This window comes from Rhincodon typus, chromosome 7 (assembly GCF_021869965.1).
Source record: "Rhincodon typus isolate 14 chromosome 7, sRhiTyp1.1, whole genome shotgun sequence".
Lineage (NCBI taxonomy): Eukaryota > Metazoa > Chordata > Chondrichthyes > Orectolobiformes > Rhincodontidae > Rhincodon > Rhincodon typus.
In genome coordinates this window covers 80,488,337-80,511,176 of record NC_063338.1, presented here as the reverse complement: position 1 = coordinate 80,511,176, position 22,840 = coordinate 80,488,337, and the positions used below count along the sequence as shown (strand labels likewise).

General features: G+C 41.3%; 1 pseudogene; it reads left to right on the top strand.

Annotated features, from left to right (window-relative positions):
* LOC125483529 overlaps window positions 1–22,840 on the top strand; it is a 65,222-nt pseudogene that overhangs the window by 2,443 nt on the left and 39,939 nt on the right.

Here is a 22,840-nt window from a genome sequence, read left to right as displayed (position 1 = left end):
GTCTGGCAGCATCCGTGAAGGAGAAAACAGAGTTAACGTTTCGGTTCCGGTGACCCATCCTCAGAATTGTTCTGAGTTCTGAGGAAGGGTCACCGGACCCGAAACGTTAACTCTGTTTTCTCCTTCACAGATGCTGCCAGACCTGCTGAGCTTTTCCAGCAACTTTGTTTTTATTGCTGTTGGATTATAGCCTTGTGTCATCTGACTTCTGACCATTCCCATGTCCTTAACACAGCAACAACACTAATTCAGGAAAATGTTTACCTGTGTATCCTAATATAGCATCCCAATGGAGTGATATGTGTGTTCATAGCTAATGAGGAGCCTCTACTGGCTGAGGTGCTTGATTTTGACATGTGACTGACTCAAATGGGTTACATTGCATACATGTGCATTGAAATTAAGAAACAGAGTAAAACTAATGCAAGGTGGGAACAATCACGTTTTTGGATCAGTTTGGTAGAACTGATGTATTAAAAGGAAACTGCAAGTCTTAAAATTAACATCTCTGCGGGAACGACAAAGATGTTAAATCTTTTATTTTCTTTCATTTAAGAGTGAAAAATATTGCCTTTGACGTAATCAAGCCACAGCTGTAAGTACACTTTTCTGCCAGTGCTACAAATTCAGTGTTCATTTTCCAGAATTCACAAGAGTTCCAATATTCCTATGGACTGCAGACCCTTGTATGAGAATATTGAAGTCAAACCATTACCCACCATTGTATTAAATCTATTCAAAGAACTCATTTATCAGACAGCTTCCTTGCTGCCAAGTTCAGTGAAATGTGGCTGGAGACATTTTGGTGTGAATGCTCCAATTCAGCAGTGAAAGTATTGGTCTTCTATAGCACAAGTTAATTCTGCGCGGCTAGACTTTCAGCGATCACATCAATCAAAACAATATACTGAGCAATGATGAAGGTTGACCATGATATGCATGTAGGAAATACTCCCACCTCTTGACAGAATTGTTGTTCAGCAGAACCAACAAGTTTCACATTAAGTAAGCAAACTATGTATTAAATACATATGCTTATTTGTAATCATCTTTAATGCAGAAAAATATTTACTGTTTTATTTAGCTCTCTAAACATGTTTCTAACAGGAAAGTTAACCTCAAAGGTTTGAAAATTGCAAAGGAGAGGTAGGCCATTCAGACCTTCAAGTCCACTCCACTGTTCATTATAATTATGGCTGATCTTCAAAATCAGTATTTTGTTCTTGCTTCTCCCTATACCCTTTGATCCCTGGAGCCCTAAGAAATATATTTAACTCCATGCAGTGTTAATAAACAGAAAATAGGGAAGAATTGAGAACCCCTGCACCAATTCAATTTTGAATCCTAGTACCAACTTGTTTATGGCATTATATTAGCAGATCATGGAGTTGACAGACCAGAGACTGTTTTTGCTAACACTGTCCCCTAAAACAACTGCAGAAGGAGCCAAAAAATTCTTCATATTAGTTTTTTATGTGTAAAACAATAACCTCCACTGAGATAGACATTAGTTTGTGAACACTTACATCATCAAATTTATCAGACTCATCAAAAACAAAATATATATTCAAATTTATACAATGTCAACCAGTTTTTCTTACAGACCAGTAGTCCTTTGCAACAGAAAATGTACTAAATGTAAATTAAAATCCATAAAGTCATGCTTCTTCTCATTTTTGCAACCTAGTAAGTCATCCCAGCGTGTGTCTCAAAATGCAACATCATATGGATCAACAATATTTTCATCAGGCTTCTTATCAACATTAGCCATACATTTTTTTTTATTAATTCATGTGATGTGAGTATTGCTGGTTGGGAAAGTATTTATTGCCCATCTCTAATTGCCTCAGAAGGCAGTTAAGACTCAATCACATTGCTATGGGTCTGGAATCACATGTCATCCAGTCCAGGTAAGGATGGCAGTTTTCCTTCCCTAAAAGACATTAACAAACTAGATGAGATTTTCCTAACTATCACTTAGTTTACATAATCATTATTAGATTTTAAACTCTTGATTTTTTTAATTGAATTCAAATTCCACAATCTGCCATGGCGGGATTGGACCCTGGGTCCCTAAAACATTAACTGGGTCTCTAGATTAACAATCTAATAATGCCACGAGGCCATTGCCTCTCCCTATTTTCACAAATAATCATCTTCTGTCTCACCAAATGTATTGGATATCCCAGATTACTTCAATGATTTGACAACAATCTGTATTGTCATTTCATCACAGGCCTCTGTAACCCATTCACTAAGGGTTGCTAATATCAAGACCATATGTGGCCTCCCTTTGTGAGTGTCATCCCTCTTTCAATCATCTAGTCAATCCACTTTATTTTATCATACTGCTCTAGAAAGGCTTGTTTAGAGCCAATGGCTGAATAAGAATAGTTGGGCTAACAAGAATCACTGCAAGCCAACTGTTTTAGAATTTAATTTCAGCCACAACATCATCAACAAGATGAGAGCTCAACATGTCACAGATAAGAAAACAGGGTCAGAAATTCCAAACATTCCTCAGTCGTATTTTCAAGTCATCTTCATTCATAAATAACTTATCATGAAATGGACAACTACTCCTCTGGAGAACACCTGTTTTGGGATTATTTTTCTCTTGGATTTTACTTAAGTTTTATTGCATTAGTCATACACAATAGCACAGTAGTAAATGTATTCTTTTCGTGTCTAGTTGTCTTCACTAGCACTGCTTTCTCTCTAATTTTGCTCAGTTGGCATATCAAAATTCATGTAAATTTAATCCAAGGCATCTTGATGCTAGAAAGAAAGTCTAATTAGAAAGTCATATTAGAAAGAAGGATTGCAGTACTCACCAATGAGCTAGTAGCAGTGACAAATGTGTGTAGGGACTTAGAGCTGAACAGCAGCCTTCAAGTAAATAGGTTTGCACGGAGTTGAGTTTGACCTCACTGAGTGGTAAAGTAAAAAGATTTTGGACATTGTGGCCAAAAGGCAGGGGTCAACTTATACATGAGATGTATGAAAAATTGAGGATTTTTGGCCAGGTGTCTCTGGTCAACTATTATGCTAATATCTTTGCAATTGTTTGTTATTTTTTAAGGAGCTTTGTGGAGTTTGACCATCTCTAACATTATTTTGGCTTCTCATTTCTCGCAGCCTCTGCAGATGGGAATAGCAGTCGATCTTGCAATCTGTGTAGTTTCATATGGCCTCAAGTGGAACTGGTGATCAGTGTCTCTAGTCAGATGTTAAATCCCCCATCTGAACCATCAACATCCCTCACACCTGTGAACTGCTATCATGTCAATCTTGACTTCTGTGTCCGAATTGAATTGAATTGGATCATTTATTGTCATGTGTATTCAATACAAAATACAGCGAAAAGTTTATACCATCGCCATGCATAGGCGCCATACTCATTAACTTAAAATAAAAAGTAAAGAAAGATAACTTTTCCTTCACTGCCACTACAGTCCCACTCCAGGCTACACCAGCCCAGGCCATGCCACTACCAGGGTTCCTGCTCCGGGCTACACCAGCCCATGCCATGCTGCTGCCGGAATCCCACTCCAGGCTACACAGGCCCAGGCCGTGCCACTACCAGGGTTCCCGCTCCGGGCTACACCAGCCCATGCCATGCTGCTACCAGAGTCCTACTCCAGGCTACACCAGCCCAGGCCGTGCCACTGCCCCAGAGTGCCACTCCTAGCTTCACAGGCTGGCTGAATATTTAGCCACACTGCCTCTGAAGACGCTGCCACTCTGGACCCCATTGAAGCTGCCTTCCTATTGAAAGAGCTCTCTTTAAAAGGTAAGTATACACAAAAGCTAAATAAAAACTGAGAAAGAAGAAGAGGAAAGAAGGGAAAGAAAAGAAGAAGCGGACAAAGAGGACAAGCCCTGGCAAGGGGGATCCTGAACGCTACCTACTCCGCTGCAGCAACCTTAACTGCATTGCACAATAAGCTGACATCAGTAACAATTTCTGGAGCTAAATAGATGTTTTCATTTGTTAAGTGGCATACTTTTCATGATTGACTTTGATTTTCCTTTTGTCTGCCTGCCCCATGGATATTATAGCTCACAATTTAGCACACTGCATAAAATTGTAAGATGAGGGATCTACTGTCATGCTTAAAAATTCAAAATATTAGATCACACTCAGTACTCTTGTTTATGGTATCAACCATAATTTCTGAGTTCTTAAGGTGTGTTAAATATTAAGAGAGCAAAGGCTTGCATTGCTAAGCCAAACCAAACCACATATTCAAAATACATAGCAGGTCTGAGTCACAATATGTCCTGAAGAAATATCATGATGAGAACTGAAAAAATGTTGGCAACGGTCATTAGTATCTGCTGGAATTTAACCTACTCACATTCTTTCTATTACTACTGCTTGCTGTCTGACCAGTTCTATGTGCAAGTACCAACAACACAACAATCCCTTAAAAATAGTTTGTAGAATTGATTAAATGAACAGAAGCAGTGAGGGAATGGGAAGAAAGGAGCATAATAGATAGCACACCAAAAAATAATAGAAGTGGTGAGGTAAGTAGTTGAAACTTGTTAAAAAATAGGAAGTCAATATATATTATGAGATTATCGTATGTAGCTTGGGAGTTCATTTTCAAATATTGTCATTTGTTTGGACTGAAATCCAATCAGTTAACAGTGATTTGCTACATACATGTCTGGTCTATTCCCTTTTTGATTTGTTCTACATTGATGCAATCTACCGACCAACCAACAACGTAATTCATAAAAAAGTGTCCATTGGATTTTTAAAAATCTGACTATCAAAGTATTAAATTATCGCAGTCATTGAAGTGCAAGTGGCACAAAAGTTTAGTAAAAATGCCTTTTCTCCCTTTAAAAACCACAAACAACTAAATACAAACTAAAGAACAGAAACATATCTACTCTTCTGGCCAATGATCCAAACCACCTTGACCCTCACTCGCTTGGCTCTAATAGCTTGCCTCTGGCTTCCATACAGAACATTCACAGTGCATCACACCATGAACCATTCTGACCAGGATAACATTAGTTGTCAATGTGTAATAAAGAAGGAGTAGAATGTGTGGTTAGCATGGGGTGTGTTGTTATGAACCTAGCTGATGTTATTACCGGAAGAGTCAGATTCCAGACAGAAAGCTGTTTTGATAGATCATATTTTGTTTTGTTTTAGTTTTAGTGAAGTGGTTGCTCACTGAAACATACACATGCAATGCTGAAGATCTTGCTTTATTCAAAAAGGAGAAATTCGTTAACAAAAAAAATTAAGAAAAAAATAAAAATAATCTAAACTATATACTTGCTGTTCATATTCAAAGATTGTTAAACACACAGTACAAATATAATCCCACTAATTTAAAAAATACTTTACTTATAAATTGAAAGAAAACAGCTTTTGTACAGTACCCAAAACACACCACTGGCACAGTATTCAAAACATTACTCATATAATACTCACACCAGCATTCCTTCATCTAACATCTTGGTAGGTGTGATTTCAACTTTTAGATTCGAACCCCAATAGCTTCTACTTGAAGCTATCATACATCAGCTTGGAAGTACTTTGCTTTAAGTAATCTCTTCAGGGTTTCATCTGAACAATCTGGACAGGGACTAACAATAACTCCTCAATCTACGGTGACCTATTTCACTATAAATCATTCACTTTTCAGTAATACCTTTCTACACAGCCATCTATTCCAAGGACTTTACAGAACTTCAAAGTCAAAAGTGGAGCTAAAAAATCGTTCTGTCTCGGCTATGTGTGTTTCCCTTAAATTTAAAAAAAAAAGTTCCGGAACTCTCCAACAAGCATTGAGGCCCAAATTCTTGCTATTAAGAGTCACAAAACAATTTAAGTGGACGAAAATCCATTAGTGGTGCACAAAAGCCCATTTACTGTAAAGCCAGAAGAAATCACCATGAAATGCTGACAAGTTAATTATTTGCATAAGACATATTGATAACTGACTGGTTACTAACGCAAAAACCTGGCACCTGAGCCTGCCACAAATAACACTAAAAATTATGCATATAAATCCCACAGTTCACATCACGTTGTAGCAAAACTCCCTCCCTCCCTCCCTCTTTTGTTTTCTAGGTCTCTAAGTCGTTGTTATCCCAGCTGATGTTACGGCCACTCAGGTCAGATTCCAGACACAAATCTGACAAGATAGATCTTTTTTTCGTTTTAATAAGGATGTCTTTCATTAAAACACAAGTATGCAATGCCATAGATTTGATTTTAATAATAAAACACAGGGTTATGACACAAAAGAAATAAAGCTAGATTATAATAAAACCAAGCTATTTGCATACAACACACATTGAAAGATTTCAAAACATACAATAAAAATATAATTCTATCTATCCCAACACCACCACTTTACAGTCCTCAAACACCAAAGAGTGAGATTCCATTCTCAATAATATTTATATGTTTGATTTATCTCTTACTTTCAATTCCTGGTCTGTAGAGTTTCATTATCATTTTCTAGATTAGTCATACAGACGAGTTTAGATTTTCTCAGCTTCATCAAGATTCTAACCAAACACATTTCGTCTGGGGTTTTCAACAAAAACATTTACTCTAAGGTTGTCTGTTTCCTCGGTTTCACAAATACTGACAAGTTCATCACTAAACCCACTCATACACGCTGGCAAAAACCTACATGCCACTAGGTACAAATCCACTATCAGAAAAGGGGTACTTATATAAAATCACATACTTGAAATCACAAGACATACATTAACATTCATTATCATTTTTGATTGTGCTTTGTGTCTGTCCACTTTATTTTAGTAATCTGTATGTACATAGTTCAACATCTTCTGACCTCCACTGTTCCCAAATTCTTATCATTTGAAAAGTAGTTGAATCTACTCTTTTCAAACCAAACTACAGTGCAAAATTATTTTGAAATTCATCTGGAACAGTTTTCTTTCACTTATTTAATCTATCAATGTGACTTTCTAATCTTTGCTCCAGTCGACATTAGTTACAATGCCACCACACTAGATGTCCTTGACAAACTTGGATATATGTCAACCTATTAGATTTTCTAAGTCATTAATATATACTGTGAATGTTGAAGCTTCAGTACATATCCTTGCAGGACATTGCTAGTCATTACCTTCCAATTCAAATGCATATCTATCATTCTTACGTTCTATCTTTTACTACCTGGCCAATTTCCTAACTAGGCCACTAATTGCCTCAATTCAATAATGTTTACATTTAACTAATGGTTTCCTATTTCAAACCTATTCAAGGCTTTTTGGAAGACTGTGTATACTGCATCCGTAAACATCCCATTACTTTTATCCACAATTTTGACTATTTCATCAAAAATTCAATTAGGTTTATTAGACTTGACAAATTCTAGAAAGGTAGAAGCAACCATGAATTTCATTTTAATTTTTGAAGGCTTGGTGTTTATCTTTGTTGTAGAATATTGTGAGATTCCCATATTTTCAATGTTCCACATTTTCCTCTGTTTCTTTAAACCTGAATGGTTGATGTTCGTTCCATTCTTCATCCTACACCCCTATTTAATTTAAAGTTATCCTTAAACTTCTCTCTTCGACATTATTCTTGGTCACTTCCAGCATCGCCTTGTGTGTCTCTGTATCCAACTTTTTTTGCTGACATTCTTGTGAAGCATGTTGGGACATTTCATTCCTTCAAATGTGCTACATAAATGCCAGTCATTGAGTTTAGCCTCTGTGGGTTATGTGGATATCTGGCGGCAATGAACATTCATTTGATGACCAGACAGGGATCAAGAGGTGCCATAGAGCTTTAGCAGATGCAACACTTTCCAGATTGGCAATGATTGATCATTTTGAAATACACCAATGGGCCAGAGTTTCCAGTGAGTGACAATCACTTGCACATTGACACTCTGGCCCTTCTGTTTTATGAAAAGAACTCCCTTTTTCTGAGAGGAGACTTCATTCATGCCTTGACCAGAAGTACAAAGGCATAATTCCATTCTGATACCAAGTATGATAAACTTACTGAGGCAAGCAGTCTTTTTCTTACAAAAGAGAACTCCCTATTTTTGACTGGAGATTTCACTCATTCCTCCACCAGAAATGCAAAGGCATTATTTCAATCCAACAATTTGCAACATAGAACTGTCAGGGAGAGGCAAACCACACCTGCTTTTCACACCAGTTAGTTGATGTAATCTGAAATTTAAAGGTTCTGACAGCCACTTTGATAGCTACTGTCAAACTGTAAGTACATAAGGCAAGTGTGAGGTCAGGGTGCTGGGAGAATAGGAGGATAGGGTGCCAAACAGGTTGATGCAAGAGAAGTAGGGTGTTCCTTGGAATCACAGAATCATTGAATCCCTACAATGTGGAAGCAGGCCATTTGGCCAATTAAGTCCACACCAACCTTCTGACAACATCCCACCTGGACCCATTCCCCCTACCCTACCCCTGTAATCCTATATTTCCCATGGCTAATCCACATAGTCTGCACATCCTTAAACACTGTGGGCAATTTAGCATGGCCAATCCACCTAAGCTGCACATCTTTGGACTGTGGGAGGAAACTGGTGCACCCAAAGGAAATCTACGCAGACACAGGGAGAATGTGCTAACTCCACACAGCTACCCAAGGCTGGAATCAAACCCTGGTGCTGTGAGGCAACAGTGCTAGCCACTGAGCCACCATGCAGCCCTCAGGGGAGAAGGGGTAAGATATCAGGTGTTGAGATGCCTGATGAGTGAGCGGTAGCATATCACATAAGTCGGGTGCCAGGTGGTGTGGGCAAAGGGTGCCAGAGTGTAAGATGACAAAGGGGTGGGCAGGTAAATATTTAGGGTGAGGTGGGGTGGGTTGGAGAAAATGAATCCAGAGGGGAGTGGGAAGGGTAGACGTTGGGCAGTGGGAGGAGACAATCGAGTCTGGTCTGTCGGAAGGACAGAAGGGAGCAACTATTTGAGTCCAGCAGCAGGGGTGTGGGGTTGGGGGGAGGTGGAGGTAGGGTCTGGTTTTGGGGTGGGGCATCAGTTGCAGGGGTCTGCTGGCAGTGAAGTGTGGAAGGGATCTGACTGGTGAAGGGGTGTTTGAGTGCAGATTGGGGTGGAGATATCATCATTGGTGGAAAAGTGTTGAGTTCTAGGGATGGGTGTGTTGTCAGGTGGGAGGGGACTGGTAATGGGGGAATATCAGTTCCTGGGCTGGGATAGGTGTGGGTCTCTGGGGTGGGTGGGGGCTGTTGGTCCTGGTGAAGGGAATGGGTCCTGGGGTGTGTCAAGTTGGAGTGTGGGAGTATAAATGGGTTGCGTGTAAGGAAACTTTGTGGTCTTTTTAATAGTCACTCCGCAGTTAGACAATGTAATTAATAATCCAACTTAATTATTGAGTAAGTATTTTACTTAATTTCAATGAAACCATCCACAGTCTCTCAGGTAAATGGAAACATTGACAGGGTTCCAGCTGTAGAGAAACTGCCCTGAAGAAAATCTAATTCAGAGTTTGTTATGATGGGATTCCGCACTGTCTCTGATTTATAGGATAACACCAATGTTTGCAATGTTCTCAAACATATGATCATATTTGCAAGCTTTCATTTTTGATTCTGGATAAGCAGCTGAAAAAGGGGAGGGTTATTTTCAACAACGCGCCATGGAAAATCCTGAGCTGTGAACAAGGTGGCTTTCCCCCAGTGACGGGTGGCAGAGTTTGGACAGAACCCGTCTCCCTCCCGATAGACTCACCGCGTTCATCTCAGCCCAGCCAAGCCAGAAGGGATAACAGGGTTCCCAGTGTTAGTGGAGGGTCTGCCTGTTCAGCTGGACTCTGTCAAAAGTAAACTCGCCATTTATTTTCAAAGCAAAACGAAATCCGGTGGTAGGGAATGTGAGATCAAAGCACATGAAGATTGGAGGAAATTCCTGGTCTACTTTAAAAATGAACAGGGTAAGAATTTAACTGAATAAAGAGGTTTAGAGCCTCCGGTTTTTTGCAGTGGGCAAAAGAAGGGGCTGCACAATTTCACAGTAATAAGTCGACAGAGGATTTTTAAGTACTTTAAGGGCAATTTACATGGGGGGATGTTTTCTGCCGCTATTAATCAGAGAACCCAGGATGAGGCAACTTTTGATGTCTAGGGAGTGTCTCTGACAGGATTGAGTTAATCTGATTACTGCATTTATTTTTAGCTCATTTGGAGCCCAACTCTTAACAGTGAATGCAGTATTAGGACATTTTACATTCTAAATGTTTTTCTGGAATTCATTGAAAGTAATCACTACTTAAGTGTGATATTTGAATGGTTCATGTAGACACAGGTGAAATAACACCTCACCGTTTGGATCTCACACACAACTCATCACTCACTCCCCATGACACTCCATTGAATCTTAGTTCAAATGCATCTATTGATCCTTGACTGGCACTGCAGAGAAAATTTTAAATCAGACCAAATCTAGGATATTTGCAGAGAATCCAAAAGAATTAAGAAAGCATAATTTTAAAATTACAGCCAGGCCATGGGTGAAATTGGGAAAGGGTCAAGGATAGCAGGCATCTTGTGCTCTCTCACCCCACTAACTTGTGGATGCTGAGTTAGTTGAAAATTTCAAGATTGAGATTTCTATCAGGTATGTAAAATAAGATTAAATCATACAAATGACCAGGAGATCATAAAGGAGGATTCTTTATTCTACTGGCATCAGGTTTTTCCAAACATGAAGGGGAATTAAGTTTAAACAGAGTATTTTTGTGGAATTAAGCCTTTAATCCATATCAAGCTAAAGAAACCCTTTGTCTGTTTCCCTCTCAATGAGGCCTCTTTTTGACCAAAGATGCTGTTTTCTCCTGAGAGGATATGCTCAACTCTTTGAGCTCCTCTGCTAAATGCCCTGTCTCACTGTCGTCATCTGTTGCTGTATTCTGGTGACCCACTTCCCTATTTTGGCTAACATACATCTCTCACAGTTTCGACAGGAGTCATCGATATCAGCAGCCATCCCAGGCCAGTCTTGGTCTCAGCAGTCATCTAGTCTATTGTTTGGTGTCCTGAATAGTTATGAGCTGTTACCAACAGTTGACACATAAGGCTATCAGAAATGTTGATTTGCTTCACTGCCCTCTCATTGTCATGAACCAGCTGATCCTCTTCCAAAAGTTTCTCTGCATGTTTGCTCTCTCTCACAGCTCGTACTCAGTTGGTGGATGTTGGGCCTTTCAGCAGTGTCTATAGAATCAGCTGAAATTGCCTGAGAGATAGTAGGAACTGCAGATGCTTTTCTGATGAAGGGTCTAGGCCCGAAACGTCAGCCTCTCTGCTCCTATGATGCTGCTTGGCCTGCTGTGTTCATCCAGCCCTGCACCTTGTTGTCTCTGAAATTGCCTGAGGTCCTCTTTCAAGAAAGGTGGAATAGGTGAAACCACACCCTATTGTTTGGATCTCACTGATAACTCATCACTCATGGTGACACTGCACTGAATCTTAGTTCAAAAGCCATAGGCAATTGGGGTCAGAATGCTGACTTTGACTTCGGGCATGGGCATAACATCAGCTGCTATTCCACTCAACTGGTCATGTCTGGGTTCCCTCCCATGGTCAATCTTTTGATTAAGGGCATCGTCATTTGCATTCAGAACAAAGACACAGAGTCCCGAAGGCTGTGTTTGCTTACCTTGTTCCAAGCTTCAGGACAAAATTCTGGGCTGGAGAGGAACTTGAAATGGGAAGGTCGTGGTCAATTTAGTACAGCAGAGAGGGATCTGGGTGTTCTTGTGCATGAAGCATAAAATGTAAGCATGTAGGTGCAGGAAATAATTAGGAAGGCAAATTAAATGCTAATCTTTATTGTTAGGAGGTTGAAGTTCAAAAACAGGAAAATCTTGTGTCAACTCCACAACGTAGTGATGAGGCCACACATGAGCTACTGTGAACAGTGTTGGTCCCTGAATTTAAGGAATGATATATTAGCATTGTAGGCAATGCAAAGTGATACACTGGGCTGATTCTGTGTCCAAGTGGCTGACTTATCAATAATGGATAAATAGTTTATGCCTTTATTCAATAGAGTTTAAAAGAAGCGTGGTGATCTTATTGAAACAAATGAGATTCTGGGGGGGCTTGACAGGGTATACGTTGAGAAAATATTCCCACTAGTGAGGGATTCTGAAACTAGGGGACCTAGTTACAGATTAAGGAGATATTCAGTTAAAATTGACATGCAAGGGAATTTCTTTTTCTCCCAGTGTATTGTGAATGTCTGGAATTCTCTATCTGGGTAGATTACTAAAAGTATTCAAAGACTAGGTTGATAGATTTTTAAAATATTAGGGAGTTGAGGGCTAAGAGGAGCTGGCACAAAAGAGGAATTGGGGCCTAGGACAGATCACCCATTATCTTTTTGAGTGGTGGTGCACGTTTGAGAGCTTGAATAATTTACTCATGCTCCCATTTCTTATGTTCTTATACAGTACTTTTGCCTGAGCTGTACCACATCTGGAATTGAAACTGATAGGGTTCGGTGGCATTTTGAGCTCTGTTGCTCCAAGCCTGGTTGACTTTTGAAAGTAACTAACTGTGTTCTTGTCAGTAAACATTTCAAAATCTGCATTGATTCAAATGTTTGTGAACCTCTGGGAGCCTCAAAGGCAGCAGGTTGTATTTCATTCTGAAGTAATTCTGCACGTACCTCTCTTTCAGCTTCAAACTTGGAATGGTATAAGTAATAGTCTTTTTTTTCTGCCCTTGAACCTGTGTCAGCAATGTTCTTATGGCAAGGAAATTGGCATTTTTTTTCCAAAATGAAGCCGAGGGCAGGTAATGGCCTTCTGCAAAATGGGTCTTCTCATAGCAGGATCCAACTCACTGTGATAGCCTAAGAAGTACAGTGTCTGTATATCCCTTCCAGCTCCTTCAGCTTTCTCTGATTTCTTCAGCAAGTCATGGATTTGGCCGACTCTACGTAGCCTTGCACGGATTTCCTATAACAATCCGCTAGACATAGGAACCACACAGTTCCAACTTCATCTTAGTCTGCAGCCACATCTATAACCTTGTTTCAAACATGTTTCTAAAGAAGGATCAAAGGACTTGAAACATTAACTCTCTTTTCCTCTCCACAGATGCTGCCAGACCTGCTGAGTTTCTCCAGCAATTTCTGGTTTTATTTATTTCAGATTACCTGCATCTAAATTTCTTTGTTTTATTTCACTCTTGTAATGATTGACTCTCAATTTCAGGAACAATGCTTTCCTTGGTAACAAAGTGCCCTTGGTATTATTCTTTTGCATGGAAAATTTGGCACTTCTCTTGTTTGACTTCCAAGCTAAACTGTGAAAAGTGGGCTAAGATAGTGTGTAGTCTTTCAAGGATCTCCAAAAGTTGAACAAGCTATGCATATAATGTCCAATTGCACAAGGAGAATTTGGAAACTAAGGTTACCAAAAGCTTTATCTATCAAATGCATGAAGGTCGCAGTCCAGATGCCCTCCTCCTGCATTAGTAAAGTGCTCTTGTATCCATTTGGAATACCTTCTTTTCAATGTCCTGTTTGGTGATGGGAGCAGGTTATAACTGTGTGCCAAACTGAGACTGCAGAAATATTTTGCACCTTTGATAACTTGTAATGCTTCCTCAATCCTTGGTACAGACTTGGCGCCTCTTGTATGACATAGAATCATAGAATCCCTACAAGTGTGGAAACAGGCCCTTCAGTCCACACTGATCCTCTAAAGAGCATCCCACCCAGATGCACCCTCCTACCATAACTCTGTAACCCTGCATTTGCCATAGCTAATCCACCTAATCTGCACATCCTTGGACTCTACAGGCAATTTAGCATGGTCAATCCACCTAACCTGCACATCTTTGGACTGTGGGAGGAAACTGGAGCACCCGGAGGAAACCCACGCAGACACGGGGAGAATGTGCAAACTCCACACAGACAGTAACCAGAGCCTGGAATCAAACCTGGGTCCCTGGTGCTGTGAGGGAACAGTGCTAACCACAGAGCCACTAACTCACCTCAAAGACTTCTACAGGTAGCTCCAGACTTCCTCCCAGTGATAGTTGGCATCTGTCAGGAAGGAAGCGTTGCTGGATGGTCACCTTTAGTTACAATCATGTTGCAATACCCAATGTCATTGTCAGCTTTGCAGAATGCTATCCTGTACTTGGTGAGAGTAGAAATAAGCTGTCTCTTCTTGGTCTTCTCTGACTCAAATGTCCATCTTTGAATTACATTTAGTGATGTCCTCTCTAGTCAGTCTATTGTCCGTGACAGTGGTACACTTAAGGACAATTATTGCTGTTCTTATTTGGAGGTAAACATTTTTTTCGCTAAAAATTGACAATCTGGATGGGTACCCTACCCTTTTCTCCCATGTGATGAAGGAGAAAAGTTACACAAGTGGGTACTCTGCCAAATGTGAGACATGATGGTCTGGCAGGACCTCATTTTGGCCATTTGCAAATGACTTAACCTTCAAGAACACTGAACATTCAAGTTGGTAAAAGAACAACCTGATTCCTTGCTTGTAGATGAACCACCCAATTCCGTGCTACTTGAACAGTTACATACACTGAAAGAACTGCAGATGCTGTAAATCAGAAACAAGAACAGAAATTGCTGGTAAAGCTCAGCAGGTATGGCAGCATCTTTGGAGAGAATTCAGATTTAATGTTTTAGGTTGAATGATCCTTCCTCAGAACTGAATAGTCATAAAGTTCTGTACAGATGATATGTTTTGGGTGCATGGATCAAGGTGATAGGCTCCAGATCCCCGATCTGCTGATCTTGTAGTATGTTACTTATACCAATATATATGCTTCATGTGTTCTCATCTTCCTTACTTTCACTTATGTATTGGTTGGGTCATTGAGCTACCAGAAATTACACTATGACCAGTATGATTCAGGACAGATAAGGAGACTATTATGTAGCTGTGATAATGTTGAAGCAGTCTCATTTGACATGCTCAACCTATCATAATTCCAACACTTCTTTGGAGCTCTCCTTAGGTAGGATCAGCCACGAGGCTTGCTACTGGAATCGGACATCAAGGACTGAAACTGTACCCGTTATGGAGGAGTCTGTTCCATTTTCCTCATCAGCCTGAACTCTACATCCCCATCTACATCAGCTGTGACTCCTTTCCCAGTCATCGTCCACTCTCTGAATGTGAACTCATGCTGCAAAGAAGGACAATTGATGTTTGTCGTGATTAAGCCTCCTTAAGACCACTTTAACATTCCCATCCCTCACTACTTCAGCAGGGTGGACCTTTAAGTGTCTCCCCTTGACAATTTGAAAAAGGTATCCAGGAGAATGATGTAGTTGTACCCTTCACAAGCTCCTAGGTTATGTAGACCAGATAATCTCCCTCAACCTGCTTGTACTCATAAAATCTCTGTTGTAGCTGTGAAAGGATACAACTATTTCCAAAAACCTTTGTCAGCACCTCAAAGATCATTGTGGACCTCTTTGAGCATTTATATCTTTAACAATATTTCCCAGAGAGGTTGCCCAGAAGATGTTCCATCATGAATATCATCTACCTGCTCACGCTGACCCCTTGGATAACATAAGCAGCTTTTTGTCCTCAATGTAGTCTCAATCACCAGATCATTCAGTATTTCTGGTCTTCCCTGGGAGCTGCCCAGCTTCTTATTCAGCAGCGAGTAGAATATTTGATGAAGACCACTGTTTCCTTCCTCAAAAGCATCTAAGGAACACACATTGAGAGCCTTTTCCTGGGTTTGGCTTAAAGGTCACATTTCCTCTGCCAAATGCTTCACTCCTGGACACTGCTAGTTTTATCCCCTTGACTATCCACTAGCAACTTTCAACCTGCCGTGACTTGATGGCTGCACAGTGAAGTCCTGCTAACTGTACCAGAAATGTAGCACAAGATTAAAGCACACAGATGGTTTGAAGATATTACATTTTGGTATTACATTTTTACAAACATGAAGGGAAATTAAGGTTAAATGTGGTATTTATAGCAAATTCAGTCTGTAGCTAACATCTGATTGAGAAAATCTTTCTCTGCTCCAAAGAGGGTTTGCTGGATTGCTCAAGCACCCCAGCTCAGTGTCCTCTTAGAGCCCAATAGGAAATGATAGGAAAGAGACCAATAGGAAAGTGGGTTCTATCCTTTCGTTTACTCTCTAACCCACCCATCTCCCTATTTTCTGCATATAAACTGACGTTTTCACAGCAGCCATCAGTTCTGAGGAAGGGTCACTGGACCTGAAATGTTAACTCTGTTTTTCCCCTTCGCAGATGCTGCTAAGATTTTCCAGCAACTTTGTTATTGTATCGGGTTCATTAGCCTGTTTTTGGAGATATGATACGACGGGTTCAGTTAAGTTTGTGCACACTGGTGATATTAAGAGTGTTGACAGTGGCAAATTAATGATCACACTATTCCTGATGGTTAAGCCAAAAACGAGCTGGAGACTTTAACACAATCATTACTTGAGACATACTTTAGCTTCACCTGCACACAATTAAAGACTGAAATGCTGTCTTGGTGATTATCACTGAAAGTAAGTATCCTACTACATTCTGGGGGTCTATTAGCTCTGTTGACTAGATGGGCGGTCACTAATATAGAATGACATTAACAGCATGAGTTCAATTCCCAGGCTAGCCAAGGTTATAGTGAAGAATTCTCCTTCTCAACCTTTTCCATAGCCTGAGATGTGGTAACATAGAACATAGCACAATACAGGCCCTTCAGCCCATGATGTTGTGCCAAACTTTTACTCTAAACCTAAGGTCTGCCTAACCTCCACCCCGACTTATACTAGCATCCATATACCTATCTAATAGCCACTTAAATGCCCCTAATGAGGCCGACTCCACTACCCTCTCCGGCAATGCATTCCACGCCCCGACCACTCTTTGAGTAAAGAACCTACCTCTGACGTCTCCCCTATATCTACTTCCACTCACTTTAAAACTATGCCCCCTCGTAATAGCTACCTCCACCTGAGGAAAAAGTCGCTGGCTGTCTACTGTATCTATACCTCTGATCATTTTGTACATCTCTATCAAGTCACCTCTCATCCTTCGTCTTTCTAAAGGGAAAAGCCCTAGCTCTCTCAACCTTTCCTCGGAAGACCTTCCCTCCATTCCAGGCAACATCCTGGTAAATCTCCTCTGCACCTTTTCCAACGCTTCCACATCTTTCCTATAATAAGGCAACCAGAACTGGACACAATACTCCAGATGTGGCCGAACCAGGGTTTTGTATAGCTTCAGGTTAAACCACCACCAGTCATCTTTTCCTCTAATGAGCGCAGCCCTATACCTTTACCACATGCTGAAACAAAAAAATGTTTATCTTTTATTATTAGAGCAGAAAAATGTGTTGAAGAATAAGTTTCACATGGTGGAGCTAATAGACCCAGAACCAGTCCTACTTTGGGTTACAGACTATGAGTGCAACAGTACTAGAGGAAATTCCGTGAGCCCCGTTACAATAACAGAAGACACCAACACAGCGTTGAAGCAAAGTCAGTTGCTGACCAGTTCACTAAAGCACAATAAATATGAACAGGTAAGTCAATATTTACATAAATGCACATTCTCATTTCTTTTCTGCTGTTTCCATTAAATGGGTTTTAAAAGGAGGGCAACCTTTCCATAATCTAAATCACATATGTCTCATTTTGTTGATTTATATTCAAAGGTGAAAATTGGAATTTAAGTAAAAGTGATCTCAGAAATTTTAACTGGTCAGCTATGCAAGAAATAATGACATAGAATTCAAACAGACATTATAATTATAAATATAAATCCTGTCATGGCCAAAGCCAGACAATCTGCCACATAATCTCATTGCGGTATTTAGAACTCAGACTATTTTTTTTCTTAAAATAAATGGTAGTTTCCTAAAGAACAAACTGTCTGGATGGCATAAAAACTTTGTTATGGTTCCACTGATGGTAATACTGAACAAGTCAGATTCCAGAGTGAAAGTTGGCCTCATAGACCATAGCTTTTATTGTTGCAGTTTGGTTACCATGGTAGTCAGTATAGGAGTGAAACCTCTGACTGAGGACAAACAGTCAGGAGGCAGGCAGAATTCAGGCACGTGGCAGTCTATATTCAAGCAGTGATAGTAGAAACTGCAGATGCTGGAGAATCCGAGACAACAAGGTGCAGGGCTGGTTGAACACAGCAGGCCAAGCAGCATCATAGGAGCAGAAAGGCTGACGTTTCGGGCCGAGACCCTTCATCAGAAAAGGGGGAGGGGAAGGGGGTTCTGAAATAAATAGGGAGAGAGTGGGAGGCAGATAGAAGATGGATAGAGGAGAGGATAGGTGGAGAGGAAACAAACAGGTCGAAGAGGCGGGGATGGGGCCAGTAAAGGTGAGTGTAGGTGGGGAGTTAGGGAGGGGATAGGTCAGTCCAGGGAGGACGGACAGGTCAAGGGGGCGGGATGAGGTTGGTCGGTAGGAGATGGAGGTGCGGCTTGAGGTGGGAGGAGGGGATAGGTGGGAGGAAGAACAGGTCAGGGAGGCGGGGACGAGCTGGACTAGTTTTGGGATGCGGTAGGGGGAGGGGAGATTTTGAAGCTTGTGAAATCCACATTGATACCATTGGGCTGCAGGGTTCCCAAGCGGAATATGAGTTGCTATTCCTGCAACCTTCGGGTGGCATCGTTGTGGCACTGCAGGAGGCCCAGGATGGACATGTCGTCTGAGGAATGGGAGGGGGAGTTGAAATGGTTCGCGACTGGGAGGTGCAGTTGTTTATTGCAGATGGAGCGTAGGTGTTCTGCAAAGCGGTCCCCGAGCCTCCGCTTGGTTTCCCCGATGTAGAGGAAGCCACTCCGGGTACAGCGGATGCAGTATACCACATTGGCAGATGTGCAGGTGAACATCTGCTTGTTGTGGAAAGTCTTCTTGGGGCCTGGGATGGGGGTGAGAGAGGAGGTATGGGGGCAGGTGTAGCACTTCCTGCGGTTGAAGGGAAAAGTGCCGGGTGTGGGGGGGCTGGAGGGGAGTGTGGAGCGGACAAGGGAGTCACGGAGAGAGTGGTCCCTCCGGAAAGCAGATAAGGGTGGGGAGGGAAAGATGTCTTTGGTGGTGGGGTCGGATTGCAGATGGCGGAAGTGTCAGAGGATGATGCGTTGGATCCGGAGGTTGGTGGGGTGGTACGTGAGAATGAGGGGGATTCTTTTTTGGTTCTTATTGCGTGGACGGGGTGTGAGGGATGAGTTGCGAGAGATGTGGGAGACACGGTTGAGGGCATTCTCGACTATTGAGGGGGGGAAGTTACGGTCCTTGAAAAACGAGGACAACTGAGATGTACGGGAGTGGAATGCCTCATCCTGGGAGCAGATGCGGCGGAGGCGAAGGAATTGGGAATAGGGGATAGCATTTTTGCAGGAAGGTGGGTGGGAGGAGGAGTATTCTAGGTAGCTGTGGGAGTCGGTGGGCTTGAAATGAATATCGGTTTCTAGGTGGTTGCCCAATATGGAGACAGAGAGGTCCAGGAAGGGGAGAGAGGTATTAGAGATGGTCCAGGTAAACTTAAGGTTGGGGTGGAAGGTGTTGGTGAAGTGGATGAACTGTTCGAGCTCCTCGTGGGAGCACGAGGTGGCGCCGATACAGTCATCAATGTAACGGAGGAAGAGGTGGGGTTTAGGGCCGGTGTAGGTACGGAAGAGGGATTGTTCCACGTAACCTACAAAGAGGCAGGCGTAGCTTGGGCCCATGCGGGTACCCTTTTTGTTTTTTACCTTCACAGATGCTGCCAGACCCGCTGGGCTACTCCAGCAACTTTGTTTCCGTTTTTAATACTGTTTAATCGCTTGTCAGCCATTTCCTTCAGGGCTGGAGGGATAGCCCAAATATGGGCATTCCTAACAGTCAGCCACTGAACAAGATGCTGATAATGTACTTTTATTACACAAAAGGAAAGCTAAAAACAAAACTATATGCCAATTTGGATTTATCATAAACAGCAGAAAAAAAACAACCATTTTTTGAGCAATAATCTTTAAAGACACTCAAACTCAGTGAAGTATCATCCCTTTCTTCACTCTTTAATTTCTTCCTCAACTCTCTTTCCTGAGATGCGCAGGTACACTGATCTGTCCTCATGAAACTCTAAGAAAATCTCAGGATTTTTCCCAAATACTTTGACTACTTTTAAACAGGTAAACAGCACATAAGATAGTGTAAATCTTTTGCTTTTGACCTGAACCTGGTTCTGAGCTCCGGCCTCTTTTACGCTGGGTTGTAAAATCTCAACTTCAGTAAGCACTTCAGCAATAATCTCACTAAGTAGCTTGTCTGTGCAGTTAGTTGAAGTCATATGATTTCTTGGAAATGCCAATTTTATCCCCTGCAGACGAAAGTGTTGCAGACCAATTTTTTTCAAATAAAGTCACCGATACAGGACTAAAGACAAAAAAAAAACAATTTGCTCTATTTTAGAATCCTAATTCCCAGAATATAATAACATATATGGTGGCACAGTAGTTAGCACAGCTGCCTCACAGCGCCAGGGACCCGGGTTCAATTCCCGCCTGGGGTGTCTGTCTGTGTGGAGTTTGCACATTCTCCCTGTGTTTGCATGAGTTTCCTTCGGATGCTCTGGATTCCTCCCACAGTCCAAAGGTGTGCAGGTTAGGTGGATTGGCCATGGGGAATGCAGGGTTACAGAGATATGGTAGGGGGGTGAGTCTGGGTGGGCTATTCTTGAGAGGGATGTTGTGGACTCAATGGGCCAAATGGCCTGCTTTGACACTGTAGGAATTCTGTAACCATAAGCCTTCATCACATAAAATTTCAGATCCAGTTCCTGGTGTGTGCTCATTCAACAGATCTTAGTAGTTCAGTCCTTACGATTAGTTTCTCCGCCTGCATGCTAGAAGGAAAACAAACATTTGTGGTTTGGAATCCCTCCCATCCCTACTATTCATTGAGACTGAGTAGAAAGTATGAGTAAGTGGCTTTGTCTGAGAATGTGTGTGTTCTTACGTGTGAGATTAATCATAGTCGAATAGCTGATGGAAGTGTTATCTGTGCTCACTCGTGAAAAATATTACTTAAATTGGATACCAAGTTATAACCACGTGAAAGAATCATGAGTCATATTCTCAGCTGACAGCAAGAGAAATTTAGGGCAAAAGTAGAAAGCAAATAAGGTATTTCTTATTTTATTTATGTTCATTGTTTTCATTCACTCTACATCTAATGGCCACCAATTTACCCAGCACAATTTATTAGTCTATTATATGCAATACTCTATTTCTGTTTTCTCATACAGATCCCAGCAAAGTAACTTGAAAATCAAATATCCCCAGTTCCAGTGGAAAAGTGAGGTACAGACTTTATTTTGACAGAATTAAGTACATCTTGTCATAACTATCATCATATTACAATTATTATCTGAGGGAAATTTGATCTGCATGATACATTTTTCTTTTTCAGGTTTGAATTCCTCTGTGAAAGTAGAAAGCTCTTCTAACCAGTTGCTGGTTAGCAGTGACAGTCCAGTTCCTACAGATTATGTTGCAATGTATTTTGAGAAATTTGTACCAGATGTGGAAACTGTTGAAATTGGCGAAAATCTTTGGTTTCTCATCTGCCCAAGCAGTTACGGTAAATGTTTATAATATTAATGGTAACATCTGAGAAAAAGAGTGGGATAGAACATGTGGCATCCTTATCTTTTGCACTGACGTGCTGGACTCCCCCATTATTTAGAATGGCATTACTTGTGAAACCTCTTGCTCCAGTAAGCAGTTTGATTTTCTACCACTATTCATGATGGATGTGGCAGGACTGCAGATTTTAGATCTCATCCATTGGTTCAGTGATCACATAGCTCTATCACTTGCTACATATGCTGTTTGATACAGATCTAGTCTTGTTTTGTAGCTTCACCAGGTTGACACTTCATTTTTAGGCATGCCTGATGCCACTTCTGTCATGTCCTCCTGCGCTCTCCATAGAACTAAGGTTGATCCTCAGGCTTCATGGTTAAATGTGGAGTGCCAAGCCATAAAGTAGAACATTGTGTTTGAGTATAATTCTACTGCTGCTGATGGCTCACAGTGTCCAAAGGATGCAGAGTCTTGAGTTGTTACATCTGTTCAAATTTATCACAGAGATAGTGCCACAAAATACAATGTTCAGAATTCTCAATGTGAAGGGTATTTTGTCCACAAGGACTGTGTCATGAGGTCTCTCCAATACTGTACAATTGGTGAGGACAAGAATTAGCATGTGTTTCCGTTTTGTTGGTTCCCTCACCACCTACCTCTGTCCCAGTCTGGTAGCTGTGACCCTTAGGACTCATCCAGCTTGATTAGTAATGATTTTGCAAGTCACTCTTGGTGATGGATATTGAAGTCTCACACCCAGAGTACATTCTGCACCCCTACCACCCTTGGTGCATCATCTAAGTGGTGTTTGATAATCAGGAGTACAAAATCATTAGCTGATTGCAGTACATGGCAATTGGCAGACAGTTTGACCTGATGCCATGAGACTTTGTGGCATCCTGAGTCAATGTTAAGGACTCTCAGGTCAATTCCCTTCCATCAGTATACCATTGTGACACCACCTTTTCTGGGTGGATACACCCAGGGATGGTGATGATGTTTTCTGAGACATTGTTAGCGAGTATGGCTGTGCTTGACTAGTCTATGAGACACCTTTCACAACTTTGGCACTGACTCCCAGATGTTAGCAAGGATGACTTTGCAGGGTCAACAGGACTAAGTTTGCTGTTTTGTTTCCTTTTGGAAACTTTGTGATGATTGTTACATCTAAGTGGCTTGCTAGAGCCATTTTGGATGCAACTAAAAGTCAAGCACATTGCTGTT